This window comes from Echeneis naucrates, chromosome 2 (genome assembly GCF_900963305.1).
Source record: "Echeneis naucrates chromosome 2, fEcheNa1.1, whole genome shotgun sequence".
NCBI lineage: Eukaryota > Metazoa > Chordata > Actinopteri > Carangiformes > Echeneidae > Echeneis > Echeneis naucrates.
The window spans coordinates 5719091-5736110 of NC_042512.1; the positions used below are offsets into that span (position 1 = coordinate 5719091).

The 17020-nt window shown below is 43.4% G+C and overlaps 12 non-coding genes across 12 annotated transcripts; 6 read left to right on the forward strand and 6 right to left on the reverse strand.

Annotated features, from left to right (window-relative positions):
- Positions 1 to 2928: 2928 nt before the first annotated feature.
- Positions 2929 to 3001, reverse strand: trnar-ucg (transfer RNA arginine (anticodon UCG)). Its single transcript has one exon. It is a non-coding gene; the product is annotated as a tRNA-Arg (tRNA).
- Positions 3002 to 5056: 2055 nt separating this feature from the next.
- On the reverse strand, positions 5057 to 5129 carry trnak-cuu (transfer RNA lysine (anticodon CUU)). Its single transcript has one exon. It is a non-coding gene; the product is annotated as a tRNA-Lys (tRNA).
- A 186-nt stretch (positions 5130 to 5315) lies between these two features.
- Positions 5316 to 5387, forward strand: trnaa-ugc (transfer RNA alanine (anticodon UGC)). Its single transcript has one exon. It is a non-coding gene; the product is annotated as a tRNA-Ala (tRNA).
- Positions 5388 to 5703: 316 nt separating this feature from the next.
- Positions 5704 to 5797, forward strand: trnai-uau (transfer RNA isoleucine (anticodon UAU)). The gene is made up of 2 exons: positions 5704 to 5741; positions 5762 to 5797. It is a non-coding gene; the product is annotated as a tRNA-Ile (tRNA).
- Positions 5798 to 6565: 768 nt separating this feature from the next.
- trnaw-cca (transfer RNA tryptophan (anticodon CCA)) lies at positions 6566 to 6637 on the forward strand. The gene has a single exon. It is a non-coding gene; the product is annotated as a tRNA-Trp (tRNA).
- A 596-nt stretch (positions 6638 to 7233) lies between these two features.
- On the forward strand, positions 7234 to 7307 carry trnat-ugu (transfer RNA threonine (anticodon UGU)). Its single transcript has one exon. It is a non-coding gene; the product is annotated as a tRNA-Thr (tRNA).
- Positions 7308 to 7502: 195 nt separating this feature from the next.
- trnas-gcu (transfer RNA serine (anticodon GCU)) lies at positions 7503 to 7584 on the reverse strand. Its single transcript has one exon. It is a non-coding gene; the product is annotated as a tRNA-Ser (tRNA).
- Positions 7585 to 8641: 1057 nt separating this feature from the next.
- On the reverse strand, positions 8642 to 8723 carry trnal-uag (transfer RNA leucine (anticodon UAG)). Its single transcript has one exon. It is a non-coding gene; the product is annotated as a tRNA-Leu (tRNA).
- Positions 8724 to 9772: 1049 nt separating this feature from the next.
- Positions 9773 to 9845, reverse strand: trnak-uuu (transfer RNA lysine (anticodon UUU)). The gene has a single exon. It is a non-coding gene; the product is annotated as a tRNA-Lys (tRNA).
- Positions 9846 to 11084: 1239 nt separating this feature from the next.
- trnat-agu (transfer RNA threonine (anticodon AGU)) lies at positions 11085 to 11158 on the forward strand. Its single transcript has one exon. It is a non-coding gene; the product is annotated as a tRNA-Thr (tRNA).
- An 858-nt stretch (positions 11159 to 12016) lies between these two features.
- Positions 12017 to 12090, forward strand: trnat-agu (transfer RNA threonine (anticodon AGU)). The gene has a single exon. It is a non-coding gene; the product is annotated as a tRNA-Thr (tRNA).
- Positions 12091 to 12820: 730 nt separating this feature from the next.
- On the reverse strand, positions 12821 to 12894 carry trnat-agu (transfer RNA threonine (anticodon AGU)). Its single transcript has one exon. It is a non-coding gene; the product is annotated as a tRNA-Thr (tRNA).
- Positions 12895 to 17020: the final 4126 nt, after the last annotated feature.

The window sequence follows — 17020 nt, forward strand, 5'->3', positions numbered from 1 at the left end:
TGTAGGTCAAAACAAGCAGGTCATAAAAAGTCATTTGGCAAGAGTTATGGGGTACTTCGGGTGAGGTCAACTCTGACTGAGAGCGAAGCTCTGCTGGGGTTTGAATGCAGAATGTCCTGTTTACAAGACAGACACTTTAAGCAGCTCAGCATCAGTACTGACAGTTTGTGTCTGTATCGTAGAGGAAGAAAACACAAAGGTCTGTCACAAAGGTTCTAATGACATCAAAGAGATCAAAGACTCCTCCCACTTTTTCTCATGACCTCCACAGTAGAGTGCACTCTGTTAATGAAGCTCCAAAGACAATCATGGTCCTGCCAGATACCTTTGAGTTCTGCAGACAGAAGAAAGAACCAAACTGGGCCAGGAGCCAAATGTTTGTTGAATCAGGCATCCTGAAATTTCTCTCTTTTGTGCAGTAAGGATGTCCAAGCAATCTCAGACTGTCCCTGTTTTACCAGCAGCTCCACAAGTGAATTGGTCTTTTTTTGTTATAGATATAACAGACACAGCTTTAGTTAATAATGAGAATTTAGTGGTTTAAACCTCAAATCCTTGAACACTGTCTGGTTAACATGTTTCTATCCTTCTATGGACCATTTCACTGCACTGGACCATTTTTGCAGAATCAACAACTAATAACTCCACAACGAGACTGTGTGACGTCACTGGAGTTTAAAGTCATTTCCTGCCTTTCATTGATGCCCCACGCGACACAGATGGATACGTCACACTCTCACGTTCGCTTCAAATGAATGAGTGCATGCAGTTTCTGTAGTGTAGTGACCATCGTGACTCTTACCAAAGTTTGTCTCCTGTTAAAAAAAGGCAATCACCACATTTTAATCTGCTCAACAGCAGGGTACAGCTCAGACAGACTAAAGCCAGCTGAACACCGATGAGGATGGGATTCAAACCCACGCATGCAGAGCACAATGGATTAGCAGTCCATCACCTTAACCACTCCGCCACCTCGTGGTCATTTGATACACTGCAGGTGGAAATCTCAGTACTTGTTAACCACCACAGCCGCTTTGACAGAAAGTGAGCAGAGTGGCGCAGCGGAAGCGTGCTGGGCCCATAACACAGAGGTCGATGGATCGAAACCATCCTCTGCTGTTTATACACACTGGATGTCCCATCATGAGACAAGAGTTTATCAGCAGTACTGATTAACAGGAAAACACAGAGAATGTTGTCTATCATATCAGTAATACTGAGAGTTGAGCAGCAGAGTGCTGCAGTGGCACTTCTGTTGTTGGCTACAAGACATCCTGCAGTGCTTCACTCTCAGTGGAGTTCCTGCTCATCACTTCCTTTATTACAGCTTTGTTCAGCAGAAGGAAATTTGGTGATTAACCGCTTTTCACGCTCGGAAAACTTTAGTAAGACTAATGACAGCCCGTCAGAAACTTGTGTCCAAATGTTTGGGTGTCACGACAAAGCAAAGCCGTTTAATTGATTTGGTTTGTTTGTTTTAAACATATTCTTATTTGAGAGAATCAGCACTCATCACAGTGACAAGCCTCCCTCTGTCTTTTCTTTCTCCCTTTGTAATTTCAGCCCCCCCCACCCCCATGTGAAAACATGCAGTGTTTGGCAGGGGGCACACACAGCCCATCACTGCAGATCAGCAGGTCTGACTGAAAACATACTGTAAAGTATGAACCACAGCACTGCTGGGGTTTGAATGTGTAGGGTGAGAGAGGTCAACACTCCTCACAGTTGTGTGTCACGTGTGTGTCTGAAGAGCTGCTGCCTTTGATACATCGCCTGATGATGTCACAGTACTCACAGAATGAAACTCCTCCTTTGAAGCTGCTTTGAAGAATTTCCAAAATCACATGTGATTCAGATGTAAACACAAAGGCTGCCCCACTGTCACCATTCAGAGCAGCTGAGAAGCTGATTGATACAAATACATGCTAATCCAGCAGCCTACCCATTAAGATAACTTAGTATTTGCGAACTAATTCAGATGTTCTTCACCCCCACACCCTAAAAACTGATAAAACTTGTCATTGCCTTCTGAAATCACCAACACTATCCCAACAAATAGCACTTACTGCTCTCAGAACACAAGTCTGTGCTTCAGTTCGGGAAATGTTGACGAAAAATTCACTCACTCAGCTTATCTGAAGAAATCTATCAAAACTGGTTTTAATACCATCCAGGACAACCGCAAAGAGAAGCGCTTGAACAAAAGGAAGTCGTCTGTGTTTCATAATTGAAATGATCAGTATTGACCGTCATGACACAGACACCTGAAACACCTCCTGTGTGGAGAGTGGAGTGTGTCTTTGGATGAAAGATACACTGTTTGGTTCTGAGCTGATCATTAATAATCAATCAATGAATGTAATGCCATGTTGCAAACATAAATGCCTTAATTTTTGTCTCCTGTGAAATTTCCTTCTGCTAAACACAAAATTACAGTTTCTCTTGTTCACAGACTGCAGGTAAAAGCTGTAGTACAGGAAGTGTCCTGGGTTGAAATCCCAGTCGAGCCCATAATGTCTTGTAGCCAACAGAAGTTCCTCACTCTCATGATTCTTACCAAAGTTTGTCTCCTATGAAAAGGCACTCACCAATTTCCTTCTGCTAAACACAGGACCGTGCAACAACATTAACATTTTCTCTTGTCTACTGCAGCCAGGGCCTCAAAGCCTCGGTCTTCTGATCCCAAGTCAAACACCTTGTCCTTTGGGCCATGTGGGGCCCATTTCAATGCCCTGTTGTCAGTTTAGTGTCTGTTCTTGTCATATTTCATTGCTTCAACATTCATCAGGATGAAGGCAGCATCAAGCAGCAGAGGTCAGTGTTGGTCATGACCTGAGATCAGATCCACCTTCTGTGGAGGAGATCTGAAAAACCTCACTGATTTCTGTAAAATGGACACAGTTTAGTCCGTTCACCTTCACAACTGCGCAACCACGAAGGGACTCGAACCCTCAGTCTTCTGATCCGAAGTCAGACGCCTTGTCCATTAGGCCACGTGGTCACTGAGCCATGTCAATGTCCCATTGTCAGTCAGTCAGTTCTGCCTGGATACAACAGTGGTCAGGGCTGTATGATGTATGTTTATACTGAAACTCTGACAGCTCTCCTCCATCTCACTCTTTTACTTTCTCTGGGTTCCAGCCCTCGTAGGCAGCGTGTCAGTCTCATAATCTGACCAACGATCCATGTTGGTCCATGATGTTAACGTGTGTTAAAATCAGAGAGAATTTACACTCATTCAACTCAAATCCAGGAACATCCCAAACATGACTATTAGTCCTGTCTGAGAGTTTCCTCCACTGACAGCAAACATACTGTATATCCATACTGATCACTGTGATCAGGTTTGAATCATCTCTGTGAGAATCCCACATGAAGCTGTCAGTCCTGCTGGATAGGAAGTAAGCTACAGGAAAGTAGATCCCTCGAACTGGTTCAAACCTGAACCTTCTACTGCTGGATGTGCTCCTGTGACGTGTGTTATCAATCAGCCATTGTGCAGTTCTTATATGACAGTAACCTGCAGAGTGATGCTGAGGTTGTGAGTTCAAGCCTCGGCTGGTTGAGCTGTTTGAAGAAAGGTGGTATCTTCTTACAGCGCAAAAATTCTTTCTTTTTTTGTGGATGATGTCACAGTACTCACAGAATGAAACTCCTCCTTTGAAGCTGCTTTGAACAATTTCCAAAACCACATGTGATTCAGATGTAAACACAAAGGCTGCCTCACTGTCACCATTCAGAGCAGCTGAGAAGATTATTGGTCATTCATTGATTGATTATTAATGATCAGCTCAGAACCAAACAGTGTATCTGAAGCACAGGAAAGAGTTCTGCTCTCCAACACTCTGATCCCTCAGTTACCATCGAGTGCACACTGTTAATGAAGCTCAGGTAGACACAGGTAGATGAATAGTCCTACATTAAAACCGTGGATGGATTTCCCCAACAAGCCTTTTGATAGTAGCTGTAGAAGGTGCTGTGATCAAGTGACAGTCTCCTCTGGAATTGAGGGTTCAAATACCACTCCTGACAGTCTGTGCTGTTACCCAGCTTCTTTGTCTGAGGGCCTTCTGGAAAAGATCTTTGTTCTGCTTTAAGTCACATCTGTCCTCATTCAACTGATTCCTCAACTAACTGTTAGTAGAAACTGTTTGTAAATGACATCTTTGTACATCTGACTGCCAGTTACATTTGGTTGTGTGAAAGTCCAACCTCTGTTCGGGACAGACCCAGCTCAAGAAGATAAATGTGAAACTTTTCCAGATATTAGGGCTCTTTCTGGCAGAGATCCTGGGGGAGCTCTGTCACTTCAAGCCCAGCGCTGCCTTACTTTACCTGTGACCTTAATAAATGTTTCAACTGTGAACTGAAGATTTCTCCAACTCATTTTTGGGCTTCCAAGAAAATATCTATTGCCCAACATGGGGCCTGCTAGTGGTAGGTCCATTGTTGTAAAGGAATTTCCCATACCGGGAGTCGAACCCGGGCCGCCTGGGTGAAAACCAGGAATCCTGACCGCTAGATGGTTGATGGATCGAAACCAGGCTCTGCTAACAGCTTTTTAGCAACAGCTAGCTGTTCACTATCCAAAGTTTGTTGTATTTCAAGATGACATAGTTACAATAGTAACAATGCCATACTGAAGCTGCACTAGCTGAAGAGGGAACATCTTCAGTCTTGAAAACATACTTCAGTATTAACCTTGCTTGTTTTCAGAAGCCAAGCAGTCCAAGGTGCTGCATTCATTCTGCGGTCTCTTCAAAGGGTGGGTTTGAATCCCATATTTGGCTCCATTTGGTGGAAGCTGTGAATCGCAGGATTCAGGGGAAATACATCCATACATACATCTTCACTGAAATAATGACACCTGTGAGACAGCTCAAAGCTGTGTCCAAAGGTTTGGAGGAGTGAATGGCAGAAAGATGTCTTTGAAGCCATTTGGACACACAACCAGTCAGCGTGCAGCATTCAACCTCACAATATTTCATGTGGTTGTGGTTGAAAGACGAGGCAGAATATTGGAAATGTAACTTTCGGTCTAAAAAAAACTGCTCATCGCCCAACGTGGGGCTTGAACCCACGACCCTGAGATTAAGAGTCTCATGCTCTACCGACTGAGCCAGCCGGGCTGCTAGAAAGTCAAAACAACAGACTGAGACATGAGACTGCAACACTGTGCAGGGGAAGTCACAAAAGGTTTATGGAAATACTAAAAGCACCAAACTTTTCATTTTCACATTATTAGACTTCTGGATCGCTGTCCCCTCTTCTTCCTATAGTCTGGGAAAAAACTGCTAAAGCTCCTACACCATGCAGGGGATGTAGCTCAGTGGGAGAGCGCATCCTTTGCATGTATGAGGCCCCGGGTTCAATCCCTGGCATCTCCACAACTTATCTTGTTTAAAACTTAGACAATTTTTACGATGAGAGCAGAGGAGTATCTTACGAGTATCTCAACAGAGCCGGGCTTTGTTTGGGTGAGCTGGCTCGACAGTCAAAAGCTCCAACCAGAGATAACAAGTATCACAACGGTGGTTATCAACTTGGTTTGTCGACCCAGGCTTTCCTCAGCAGGCTCTGTGCATGTCCACATAAAAAAGGGCTGTTTACAGGGACCTTTAGATTTTCAGTCCAACATTCTCCCAACTGAGCCATTTCGGGTGAGTTTGTTTCACAGAATGTGTCAGGAGGGCCAAGTCCCAGGCTCAAGTGGCGCAATCGGTTAGCGCGCGGTACTTATAAGACAGTAACTTGCAGAGTGATGCAGAGGTTGTGAGTTCAAGCCTCACCTGGAGCAGCTGATTGAGCTTTTGGAAGATTGGTATCTTGTTGCAAAAAGTTAATGAAGCTCAAAACACAAACGTAGTCATGCCAGAGTTCTGCCAACAGAAGCAATAACAAAACTAATTTTCACTGCTATGCAGATGAGCCCCACAACCTCTCATATGCTAAGCAAGCGCTCTACCATTTGAGCTAATTCCCCTGGGCTGGCATGCAAGCTAAGCTTTGGAAAAAAAGCAGTGAATAGTTCGAAGGAGGCAGACTGGGTACTCGGCACAAAAACAACATTTGAAATTTGCTTTACTTCCACTGCTAACGACTGAAAGTCAACAGATGGGCTTGTCCGGGATTTGAACCCGGGACCTCTCGCACCCTAAGCGAGAATCATACCCCTAGACCAAGTGTGAAGTCACACACCATGTGATGTTTCTCTTTCCTCTCCTCCCTACATTACCTCGTCTGTGCAAGTATTGCATGCTGCTTTTCGAGTGTCTTCTTTTGACACTCCCATCACATCGGAATTTGACGCCAGGGGAAACATTTGGGGGCATCAGATTTTTACAGAACAGCATCAACAACTAACATGCATACGTCACACTCTCACATTCACTTCAAATGGATGTGTACCTTGCTGCAGTATCTGGACAAGAGAAAAAGAAAAAAAATATTCTCCTTCGAGCCAGATTTGAGCCAGCAACCGAAAGATTTTAACAACCAGCCTCTACAGTCCTCCGCTCTACCAACTGAGCTATCTCAAGGTTGTCACAGTTTCGCAAGTCTGTGCGACTCTGTGGTGCAATGGTAGCGCGTCTGACTCCAGATCAGAAGGTTGCGTGTTCAACTCACGTCAGGGTCAGATCATCTGTTTGCACCTTTTGGTAAACCCTCACATACTCTGTGGTGCAACAGGAAGTGTTTTTCTGATGATCCATTTCATTTCTTCACATCACAGACAATTTTAGAATTCCAGGAGGACTATTGGACTATCATTCACAAGACATTAGAGAACTTCATTCACAGTTTGTTTTTTCACAGAGGAAGTGAAGTCACAGACCACATGATGTTTCTCTTTCCTGCTCCTCGTTAATATAGTGGACAGTATCTCTGCCTGTCACACAGAAGACTTCAAACCTTGAAACTACTGATGCACCGATATGAAATTTTTCCCCGATACCGTTATCAATATCTGTTAAAAATATTTTAACTGACTGGGAATCAAACCCGGGCCGTGGCGGTGAGAGCGCCGAATCCTAGCCACTAGACCATCAGGGAGTGTGCGGAGCCTAAATGTTGTAGTGTGTGAGATTTTTGATGACTGAAAAGTTCTCCGCCTCAGAACATTTTAAATGCATTTTCATTTTGTGTTTAGCAGAAGGAAATTTGGTGACCACTTTTCACAGGTGACAAAAATTGTTAAGAATCATAACTCTGCATATACATGTACTTCAGAGTGGTGCTGTGGCTTAGCTGGTCAAAGCACCTGTCTTGTAAACAGGAGATTCTGGGTTCAAATCCCAGCAGTGCCTTGCGCCTAATGTTAGATGTTATAGATATAACAGACATCAACATGTAGAAATGTTGCTCCGCCATCCTTGGAAAATGGAAACAACCTGTATTTGTCCACGCTACACGTGTGAAGAAATGCAAATTTTGAGCCTCTGTGCGATCTAATCAGGCAGTTTTTGTGTATTGTGGACTCACTTTGATCGGCAAATATGTACCGACGAGGATGGGATTCCAACCCACGCGTGCAGAGCACAATGGATTAGCAGTCCATCGCCTTAACCACTCGGCCACCTCGTCCTGTTAACGTTTACCTGAAGATGTGGTCTGAAGATGGTCTTTAGCCTGAGCAGTGTTTCTGCTTTGAGTGGCCTTTTTTTTTTTGATGAACGTCTACCACTGATCTACATCTTCTTTGGACCTTTACCGAACCACAGAGGCTCTGAGCTGCTGCAGCAGGTGAAAAGAGAAACCATCTGATTCAAACCTGCGCGGGGAAACCCCAATGGATTTCTATCCCTCGCCTTAACCACTCGGCCACAACAACCATGCACAGCAATGCTCCTGTGACTCAGCATTTTCCAGCCTGGATAGTTTTCTACTCAAAGGACAGGGCACCTTCTTGTTGTGAGGAAGCACAGCTTTCAACCTTTGTGGAAGTGACACACAATTGTGAGGAGCACAAGCGTTGACTGACACAGACGTGGTTTTAGAGAAAAACTGCAGAGAAACTGGCAGCACTGATGCTGAGCTGCTTAAAGTGTCTGTCTTATAAACAGGACATCTTGCATTCAAACCCCAGCAGTGCTTCACTCTCAGTTGAGTTTGCAGTGCATTTGCAGTGCATTTGCAGTGATATTTTTTTTTCACTGCAATTGCAGTGCATTTGCAGTGAACTTTTGCGCTGCTTTTGCCATGTCAGACGGTCTGTGATGTCAGATGATCTATGATGTCAGAAGGTCTGTGATGTCAGATGATTAAAAAGTTATTTATACTGAATTGAACCCTTAATTCTTAATTCTGATTCATTTGACTTTGTCTGTTGTTTCTGCATTGTTGTTCAGTCAGATCAACAGCAGGCTGCCATCCACAGTTCATCACTTTTATTTTCATTCCTTCTTCAAATCTTTATTTTTATCATTTGATATGTTTTGCTGGGTTTCAACTTTTAGCTACAGAAAGAACAAGAGCAGTCGCACCGCTAATACTCTGCTAATAAAAGCATATTTAGATTATTTTATTTGTATGTCAGTCCCCACTTCAGTCACTCAAAGTGATGGTAGCCACTGGTGGAACACTATATTCATAAGAGCTTTAGATTTAAACACTTCAAGATTATACTGCAGAGTGCAAAGCTTGGCAGTGGTGGGATTCAAACCCACACCTCTGAAGAGACTGGAGCCTAAATCCAGCGCCTTGGACCGCTCGGCCACACTACCACATGTCATGCCTAGCTTGCCTGCAATAATGCCACATGTTTCTGACCCCTGAAAGTTGCATCAAAATGTTTGGAGCAGAGAATGGCAGAAAGATGTCCTTGAAACGTCCTGGACACACAAACAATCAGCGTGCAGCATCCAACCTCACAAACTCTCAAGTCCAGCTTCTTTGTCTCTTGGTGTATAGTGATGGGATGGTTCTATATTCCCACAGAACATCCCTGGGAACACACCTTCTCCAAATCAAATCTTCCATGTGTTGACTAAAGTTCCAGTGGATAAGACAAAGCACTTCCCTGGGTGGGCTTGAACCACCATCCTTTCAGTGAACACGCTGACCGATTGGCCCACAGAGACATGTTGTTGCAGCGTGCAACCACCCCAGATGGGACTTGAACCCACAAGTCACTATTGGGTTCAAGTCCCATCTGGGGTGGTTTGCAGCAGAGTGGTGTTGCGTGGTTATGGGCCCATAACCTAGAGGTTGATGAACAAAACCAATCCTCTGCTAAGCTAGCTGTTCGCGATCTATGGTTGGTTATATTTGAAAATTGTGTCATTACAACCGTAACAATGCTCCACCAATCAAATCAGATTTATTTGTAGAGCACCAAATCATAACAAAGTGACATCAATCATCTTTACATAAAGAGCAGGTCTAGACAAAACTCTAAAATTATTTAGACACTCAACAGATCCCCCGATGAGCAAGCACTTGGTGCCAGTGGCAAGGAAAAACGTCCTTTAAGAGGCAAAACCAGGGGGGGCGGCCATCTGCCTCGACCGGTTGGGTTGAGAGAGGGAGAGAGAGCTGACACTGTCCTACCAAAGCTAGCATTAACTTTTCTGTTTCCTCACCAGAGACTGGCAGCTGGACACACGTGTCAGGATGGCTCAGTGGTCTGAGGTAACAGACTCAAGATCTTTCCTGCACAAATGGGCCTTGAAATGGACATGAAAGACTCATGGTTTCATTATTTCATAGATCAGTGTCACCTATCACTGCTGTGGAGTCTATAATGTGAACCACTAAAGGGAAGAAGCTGCATCGCCTGAACAGGGACTTGAACCCTGGACCCTCAGATTAAAAGTCTGATCCTCTACCGACTGAGCTACTCAGGCTTCTGACTGGTGCATAATTCAGATGAAGTTAAATTAATTATTTCAGCTTGACTCACCCACCCCCTGTCCCAGGTAGGGGTTGCAATCGGTCAGCGTGTTCGGCTGTTTTCTGAAAGGTTGGTGGTTCGAGCCCACCCAGGGACGATCTTTGTTTAATTCACTGGTATTATAGTTCACACATGGAAGACCGGAGGGTTTTTAAGTTGATGCTCAGTTATCTCCATCTAGTGGACAGATGGTAGAAGTTGATTCCTGAAAAGAGGAAGTGACTTTTCCTCAGATCAAACTGTTGAAGGAGAACGAGCAGCTTCTTCCTCACTGACTCACTCAACCTCTGTCTCCTGGGTTTGGATTTAGGTCTGGGTCTGGGTCTGGGTCTAAGACCAGGTGGGCCTGCTCAGAGTCTCTGTGTTGGATGTGAGCTGCTGAAATCTCTGAACACCATGACACAGATAATATCAGTCTGATGTGTCATCTGTAATCCAGATGTTGTCAGCAACAAACAGATGTTCCTGACAGAAGCTGCTCTGATTCACTTCAACCAGCACATGAGCTTCTTTCTCAGGAACACACAGAAAAAATAAGATTTTCTATTCCAACAATATACGTGATGTCCTCGTGTATGAATGAATGTTTCACTGATGCAGATTTTTTCAGAACAACATCAACAACTAATAACTCCACAACAAGACTGTGTGACGTCACTGGAGATCAAAGGCATTTCCTGTCTTTCATTGATCTCCAACATGACACAGATGCATAAGTCATACTATTTCACGTTCGCTTCAAATGTATGAGCGCATGCGCAGAAAGACACACAGAAATGTCCCTTGACTGATCATTGTAACTTTGTGTTATTGTTGTATCTGATAAGTTAAGGACCATCAACTTTCTATAAAAGTGGATGTGCTGGTTAAAAAGAACTGAGACTTCCACCTGCAGTCTATCTAATGACCACCAGGGGGCTGGTTGGAAGTGTAAGCAGTTAAAGCTCTTTAGTATAGTGGACAGTATCTCCGCCTGTCACGCAAAGGACAGCATGGCAGGGGAATTAGCTCAAATGTTCCGGTTTTTGTTGTTGCTTCTGTCGGCAGAACTCGAAGGTATCTGGCAGGACCATGATTGTCTTTTGAGCTTCATTAACAGAGTGCACTCTACTGTGGAGGTCATGAGAAAAAGTGGGAGGAGTCTTTGATCTCTTTGATGTCATTAGAACCTTTGTGACATCACAGAATGTGTGGTGCTGTGGCTTAGTTGGTCAAAGCGCATGTCTAGTAAACAGGAGATCCTGGGTTCAAATCCCAGCAGTGCCTCTTTGATGAAGTGTAATGTTGTTGAACTTATGGAACTTCCTCAGCATAAGTTCCATTAAAAAGACACAGCACTCTCTCTGACCAGTCAGTTAACTGTCACACTCTCCATGTCTTTCTTTGTAAAAGACAACGAGCCCGTTGTCGTGTTGCATAGCACATTTATCATACAGTAAGACAGGATCTAAAGGTCCTGGGTTTCGGCATCGGAGGTAGTACCTGAGTGAGGTTCAAGCTCAGGTTTCCTTGACCTACATTTCCAATGTTCTCCCTCCTCTTTCAACCACACCATGAAATATTGTGAGGGCGGATGCGTCACGCTGACTGGTTGTGTGTCCAAAAGGCTGTCAGATGCCATTTTCTCGTGGAAGATCGAAGGATTTTTTCAGATGTTTTAATGTAGGACTCTACAGCCATTTCCAATCATCATCAAAATGTATTCTTTAATTAAATCTTCCTCAACTTCTATTAAAGGCAGCATTACTGCAGCAGGCAGCACTCTATGGTGGAGGTCATGACAAAAAAGTGGGAGGAGCCTTTGATCTCTGTGATGTCATTAGAACCTTTGTGACATCACAGAATCAGCATCTCCTTTGATGGTTACTGATGGAACAGGAAAAGGTCAGATCCTGATATAATCTTTGTGAATCCACAAGTATGTCTTTCTTTGTTTGTGTACCAACAGCCTGAGCTCTGGTTCTGACTTTGTTTTGATGAACCTCATTATTTACACACAGCACATTCAGGACATTAATGTGACAGTTTATTATATGCTAAAGAAACTTTGGTAAGAGTCATGATGGTCAGCCACGTATGTTGGGGGTATTTTAAGATCCAAAATATATCCTATCTTATCAGTGTGGTGCTGTGGCTTAGTTGGTCAAAGCGCCTGTCTAGTAAACAAGAGATCCTGGGTTCAAATCCCAGCAGTGCCTCATTGATCAAGTTTAAAGTTATTAAGGTTGTTGAACTAAATGCACAAGATAAGTACTTCCTGTGCTTCATTGTCAACACTGAAGATGACTGGGATTGAACGTGGGGCCTCGAACATGCAAAGCATGCACTCTACCACTGAGCTACATCCCCTGCATGGTGCACCCCTGGTGGTCCAGCTGGAAACTAATCACTAAACTGTGACAAAGGAAATGATCAATCTGCAGTCTTTGCTCTGATCATTGTAACTTTGTGTTATTGTTGTATCTGATAAGTTAAGCTGCACTTCTAATGACCACCAGGGGGCAGTTCCACTGGTTGGAAAAAGACTTCAGGCTGCATTGAATGAACTGAATTATATGGAGAGAACAACACCAACTTCTGAGATGCTGCTTGTGGCCAGTATGGGGATTGAACCCATGACCCTGGTGTTATTAGCACCACGCTCTAACCGGCCTTTGTGAAAGCATTTTTTTGGCTTATTTTTACAAATCTTTAACCAGCTGACAGCATTGGCTGTGAAATCATTCAGCCTGTTACCGGCTCAAGTCCACAGCACTGTCCTCAGCTGTTTTTGTTGGATAGTATCTGGTTTGGTTGAATCTCTTCCACAAAACGTCAGGATGTTCCAAAGGGAGACATGAAGACTCTGCAGTTACCTGATTGGTCAGAAAGTTTTAATGGAACTCCTGCAGAAGAAGTTACATGAGTTTATCTCAACAACCTTAAAATAGGTACTGCTGGGATTTGAACGCAGGATCTCCTGTTTACTAGACAGGCGCTTTGACCAACTAAGCCACAGCACCACTCTGATGTACAGAAAGGTACAGAGGATCTTAAAATATTCCAACATAAGTAGCTGACCATCATGACTCTTACAAGACAGGTGCTTTGACCAGCTAAGCCACAGCAGCACTGCAACATTCATCTATATACAGAGGATCTGGTAATGGAAGTGTAATGTGTATACAGTTGAGGTTGATGGTAAAGTGGTTTGTGAGCCTGTTTGACTGCAGATGTGCATTTTCATTTGGACCCCAGGAAGAGTAGCTGCTGCCTCAGTGACAGCTAACGGGGATCCTAACAAGCGATAAACTACAAACAGCCATTTCCAACTTTCATCAAACTGTCAAATGTTCTTTAACTCTCGGTCTAGTGGTATGATTCTCACTTCAGGTGCGAGAGGTCCTGTGTTCAAATCCTGGACGAGCCTGTAATATTATGTCGCCAACATCTTCCCAAAGTTTGTCTCCTGTGAAAAGTGGTCAATCACCACATTTCCATCTGCTCAACACAGCAACAACCACTTTGTCTTGTCCAGAAACTGCAATTAAAAGCTGTAATACAGGAAGTGATGAGCAGGAACTCCACTGAGAGCAAAGCACTGCTGGGGTTTGAATGCAGGATGTCCTGTTTACAAGACAGCAGCTAAGCATCAGTGGTCAGCTAAGCGGTCAACAATTGTGTGTCACTTCCTCAAAGGTTTGAAGTGATGTGTGAATCTGAAGAGCTGCTGCCTTTGATACATCACCTGATGATGTCACAATACTCAGAATGAAACTCCTCCTTTGAAGCTGCTTTGAAGAATTTCCAAAATCACATGTGATTCAGATGTAAAAATTGCCGAAAAATTTTGCCAAAAACTTTGCTGAAAATTAGCCCATCAAAGTGAGTACACAATACGCAATGACTGCCTGATAAGATCGCTTGGAGACTCAAAATTTGCACTCCCTCACACGTGTAGAGTGGACAAACAGGAGTTTTAGTGTTTCACTGGTAAGATTCATTTTATTTTATGCTAAAGAAAATCCTTTGTTATTCGTTGACTAACTGGTATTGGTATTGTAAGCTCCTTATTTTGGCCTTCTCTTGTTGCTGTATCTCCAAAGAACTAAACAAAAACCGAGTGTTACTGCTCCATATTAACTTGCTTAGTCACTCAACCAAATTGCATCTTGGTTTGGACACATTTTTCACACGTAGGAAACATGATTTCAGTTGTAATTGACATGTACTATGGACATCTTTATACGTCAGAGTGGTGCTGTGGCTTGGTTCAAAGCGTCTCTCTAGTAGTTGTTGTTGGTTCTTGTGAACTTTGTGATAATCCCTGCAGGTTAGATTTATGAAAATTGCCACGTTTTCCTTTTGTTCCTTTTGGCAACGGTCTGTTCCCCTGAGGTGAGTCTGTGCTGTGCTGGGTGCCCCTGACGTGCCCGGGGTCCTTTGGGTGCTCTGCCTGTTCCAGGCTTTGTTGGCGCAGTAGGCACCGCGTCAGTCTCATAATCTGAATGTCGTGAGTTCGAGCCTCACACTGGGCACAGCTTTAGTTAATAATGAGTATTTAGTGGTTGGGTTTAAACCTCAAATCCTTGAAAACTGTCTGGTTGACGTGTTTGGGTGATATTACACTTCTGTGGACCATTACACCGCTCCGAATAGACAAATATGAAGAATCATTTAACAGGTGTCATCTCACTATTTTCCAGTTTAAAGGCACAACAGCAGCATCCAGCTTCTCTGTCAGAGTTGTGAAGTTCTGTCTCGGTATCTACAGATCAGTTCATTTCTCTCCACTTCAGAGCACCAGAAGTCAGCTCAGTCAGCTGATCAGCTGTGAGAGCTGGAAGCTCCTGAATCAGCAGGAGACATTTTACAGCAAGTCAACATCCTGTTTTCTACTTTTGGACTGAAACGGACAGGACAGTGATTTTTCATAGGAAATGTCTTGCGGGCTGATCCACACAGAGGAAGGCAGAGGGCATCCTAAAATACTCTGACCGTCCACTTCATACCATCCTAGTGGATCAGAGAAACCACAGCGGTGGACTGTTCATCTATTTACCATGTAGGACGGAAAGATCCAGAAAATCATTCATTCCCACTTTACAACTCCTGAACTGAAACTGCATGCGCTCATCTATTTGAAGCGAAGTGAGAGAGTGTGATGTATGAATCTGTGTCCGTGGGAGATCAATGAAAGACAGGAAATGCCTTTGATCTCCAGTGACGTCACACAGTCTCGTTGTGGAGTTATTAGTTGTTGATGTTGTTCTGTAAAAATCTGCATCAGTGAAACATTCATTCATACACAAGGACATCACGTATATTGTTGGAATAGAAAATCTTATTTTTTCTGTGTGTGCTCCTGAGAAAGAGGCTCAAATCCAAACCCAGGAGACAGAAGTTGAGTGAGTCAGTGAGGAAGAAGCTGCTCGAGTCACTGAGAGTGAAGCACTGCTGGGATTTGAATGCAGGATGTTCTGTTCAGTACTGCCAGTTTCTCTGCAGTCTGTCTCTCAGTGAACTTTTGTGCTCCTCACAGTTTTGTGTCACTTCCTCAAAGGTTTGAAGTGAAGTGTGAGTCTGAAGAGGTGCTGCCTTTGATCCATCACCTGATGATGTCACAATACTCACAGAATTAAACTCTTCCATTGATTGATCATTAATAATCAGCTCAGAACCAAAGAGTCTATTTTTCATCCAAACCCTGAGAGCTTCTCCACACAGGAGGTGTTTCAGGTGTCTGACTGATATTATCTGCGTCATGGTGTTCAGAGATTTCAGCAGCTCACATCCAACACAGAGACTCTGAGCAGGCCCACCTGGTCTTAGACCCAGACCCAGACCTAAATCCAAACCCAGGAGACAGAGGTTGAGTGAGTCAGTGAGGAAGAAGCTGCTCGTTCTCCTTCAACAGTTTGATCTGAGGAAAAGTCACTTCCTCTTTTCAGGAATCAACTTCTACCATCTGTCCACTAGATGGAGATAACTGAGCATCAACTGAGAACTGAGTTCTTCATCATCTGGAAACAGACAGCATTGTTTTCTTCATTGCTGTGCTGTAAAGTGAAGATGACGTCTGAGCACAGTCTGGTCTTTAGACCACACAGAGCATTCAGAACATTAATGGTGCATTTTCTTGTCCTCATTTGTCATAGTGATGCACATAGATGTATAAAGATGTCCATAGGATGTGATTTGGAATTGTAATGTGTATGCTACAGTTGGGTTGGATGAGAAAGGGGTAGAGTTTCTTTTTGTATTGTTTTAATGTGGGATTGTTCATCTACCTGTGTCTGTAGGTTGGATTGTACATAAGTCCTTCCTCCATCAGGTGTATTCACAAGGAAACATCTGAATTCATTATTTGATTTGAAAATTTCACAATGCAATTCAAAAAGTTCCATTCTGTCAGCAGGACTAAAACATATGTGTCATGACATTGGTTGTCTTGCAAGTGTCTTGAAAAGGCTCTCAGCCAAACGTTGTTCTGAAGGTAGTCTACATGTGATTCTTGATCATTCTTATCATTCTTATCATGTTTAGGAGAAGGAAATATGGTGATTCACTGCTTTTCACAGGAGACAGCATGAGACTCTTAATATCAGAGATGTGGATTTCAGCCCCATGTTGGATGATAAATAAACTCATGAGGATGATAAATAAACCAAAGTTACCCAGCAGGACACTGCCTCTGCCAGCTTGCCTTCCAAACTCTTCCAAAGTGCATGAAAAAGGCGCATAAAATGGGAATTTCTGTTTCATAATAAAAGAGTTTGACCTGAAAACTCTAAAGCCTGTGGCTCCCTGTGGTAGGAATGGACAGCAGTTGTTGGACTAAAGATAACTCTAATTCTGTCAGACTGTCAGAGAACAGTCTGGTCTTTAGACTGAGCGTGATTGGTGGTTCAGTGGTAGAATTCTCACCCCCCACACGGGTTTGATTCCCGGCTAATGCAAAGGTTCCTCTTATCAACATCCAAATGTTAGAAACAGTGCTGCAAAAAGTACCATTGTTGAGCATTGTTATGATTGCATTCAGAGCAACAAATGACTTATTTTTCCAGAGGTGTTGATATATACACAATATAAGCAATATAATAATAAATAAAACAGTAAAATAAAATCTTCCATCTGTGGTCTCTTTCA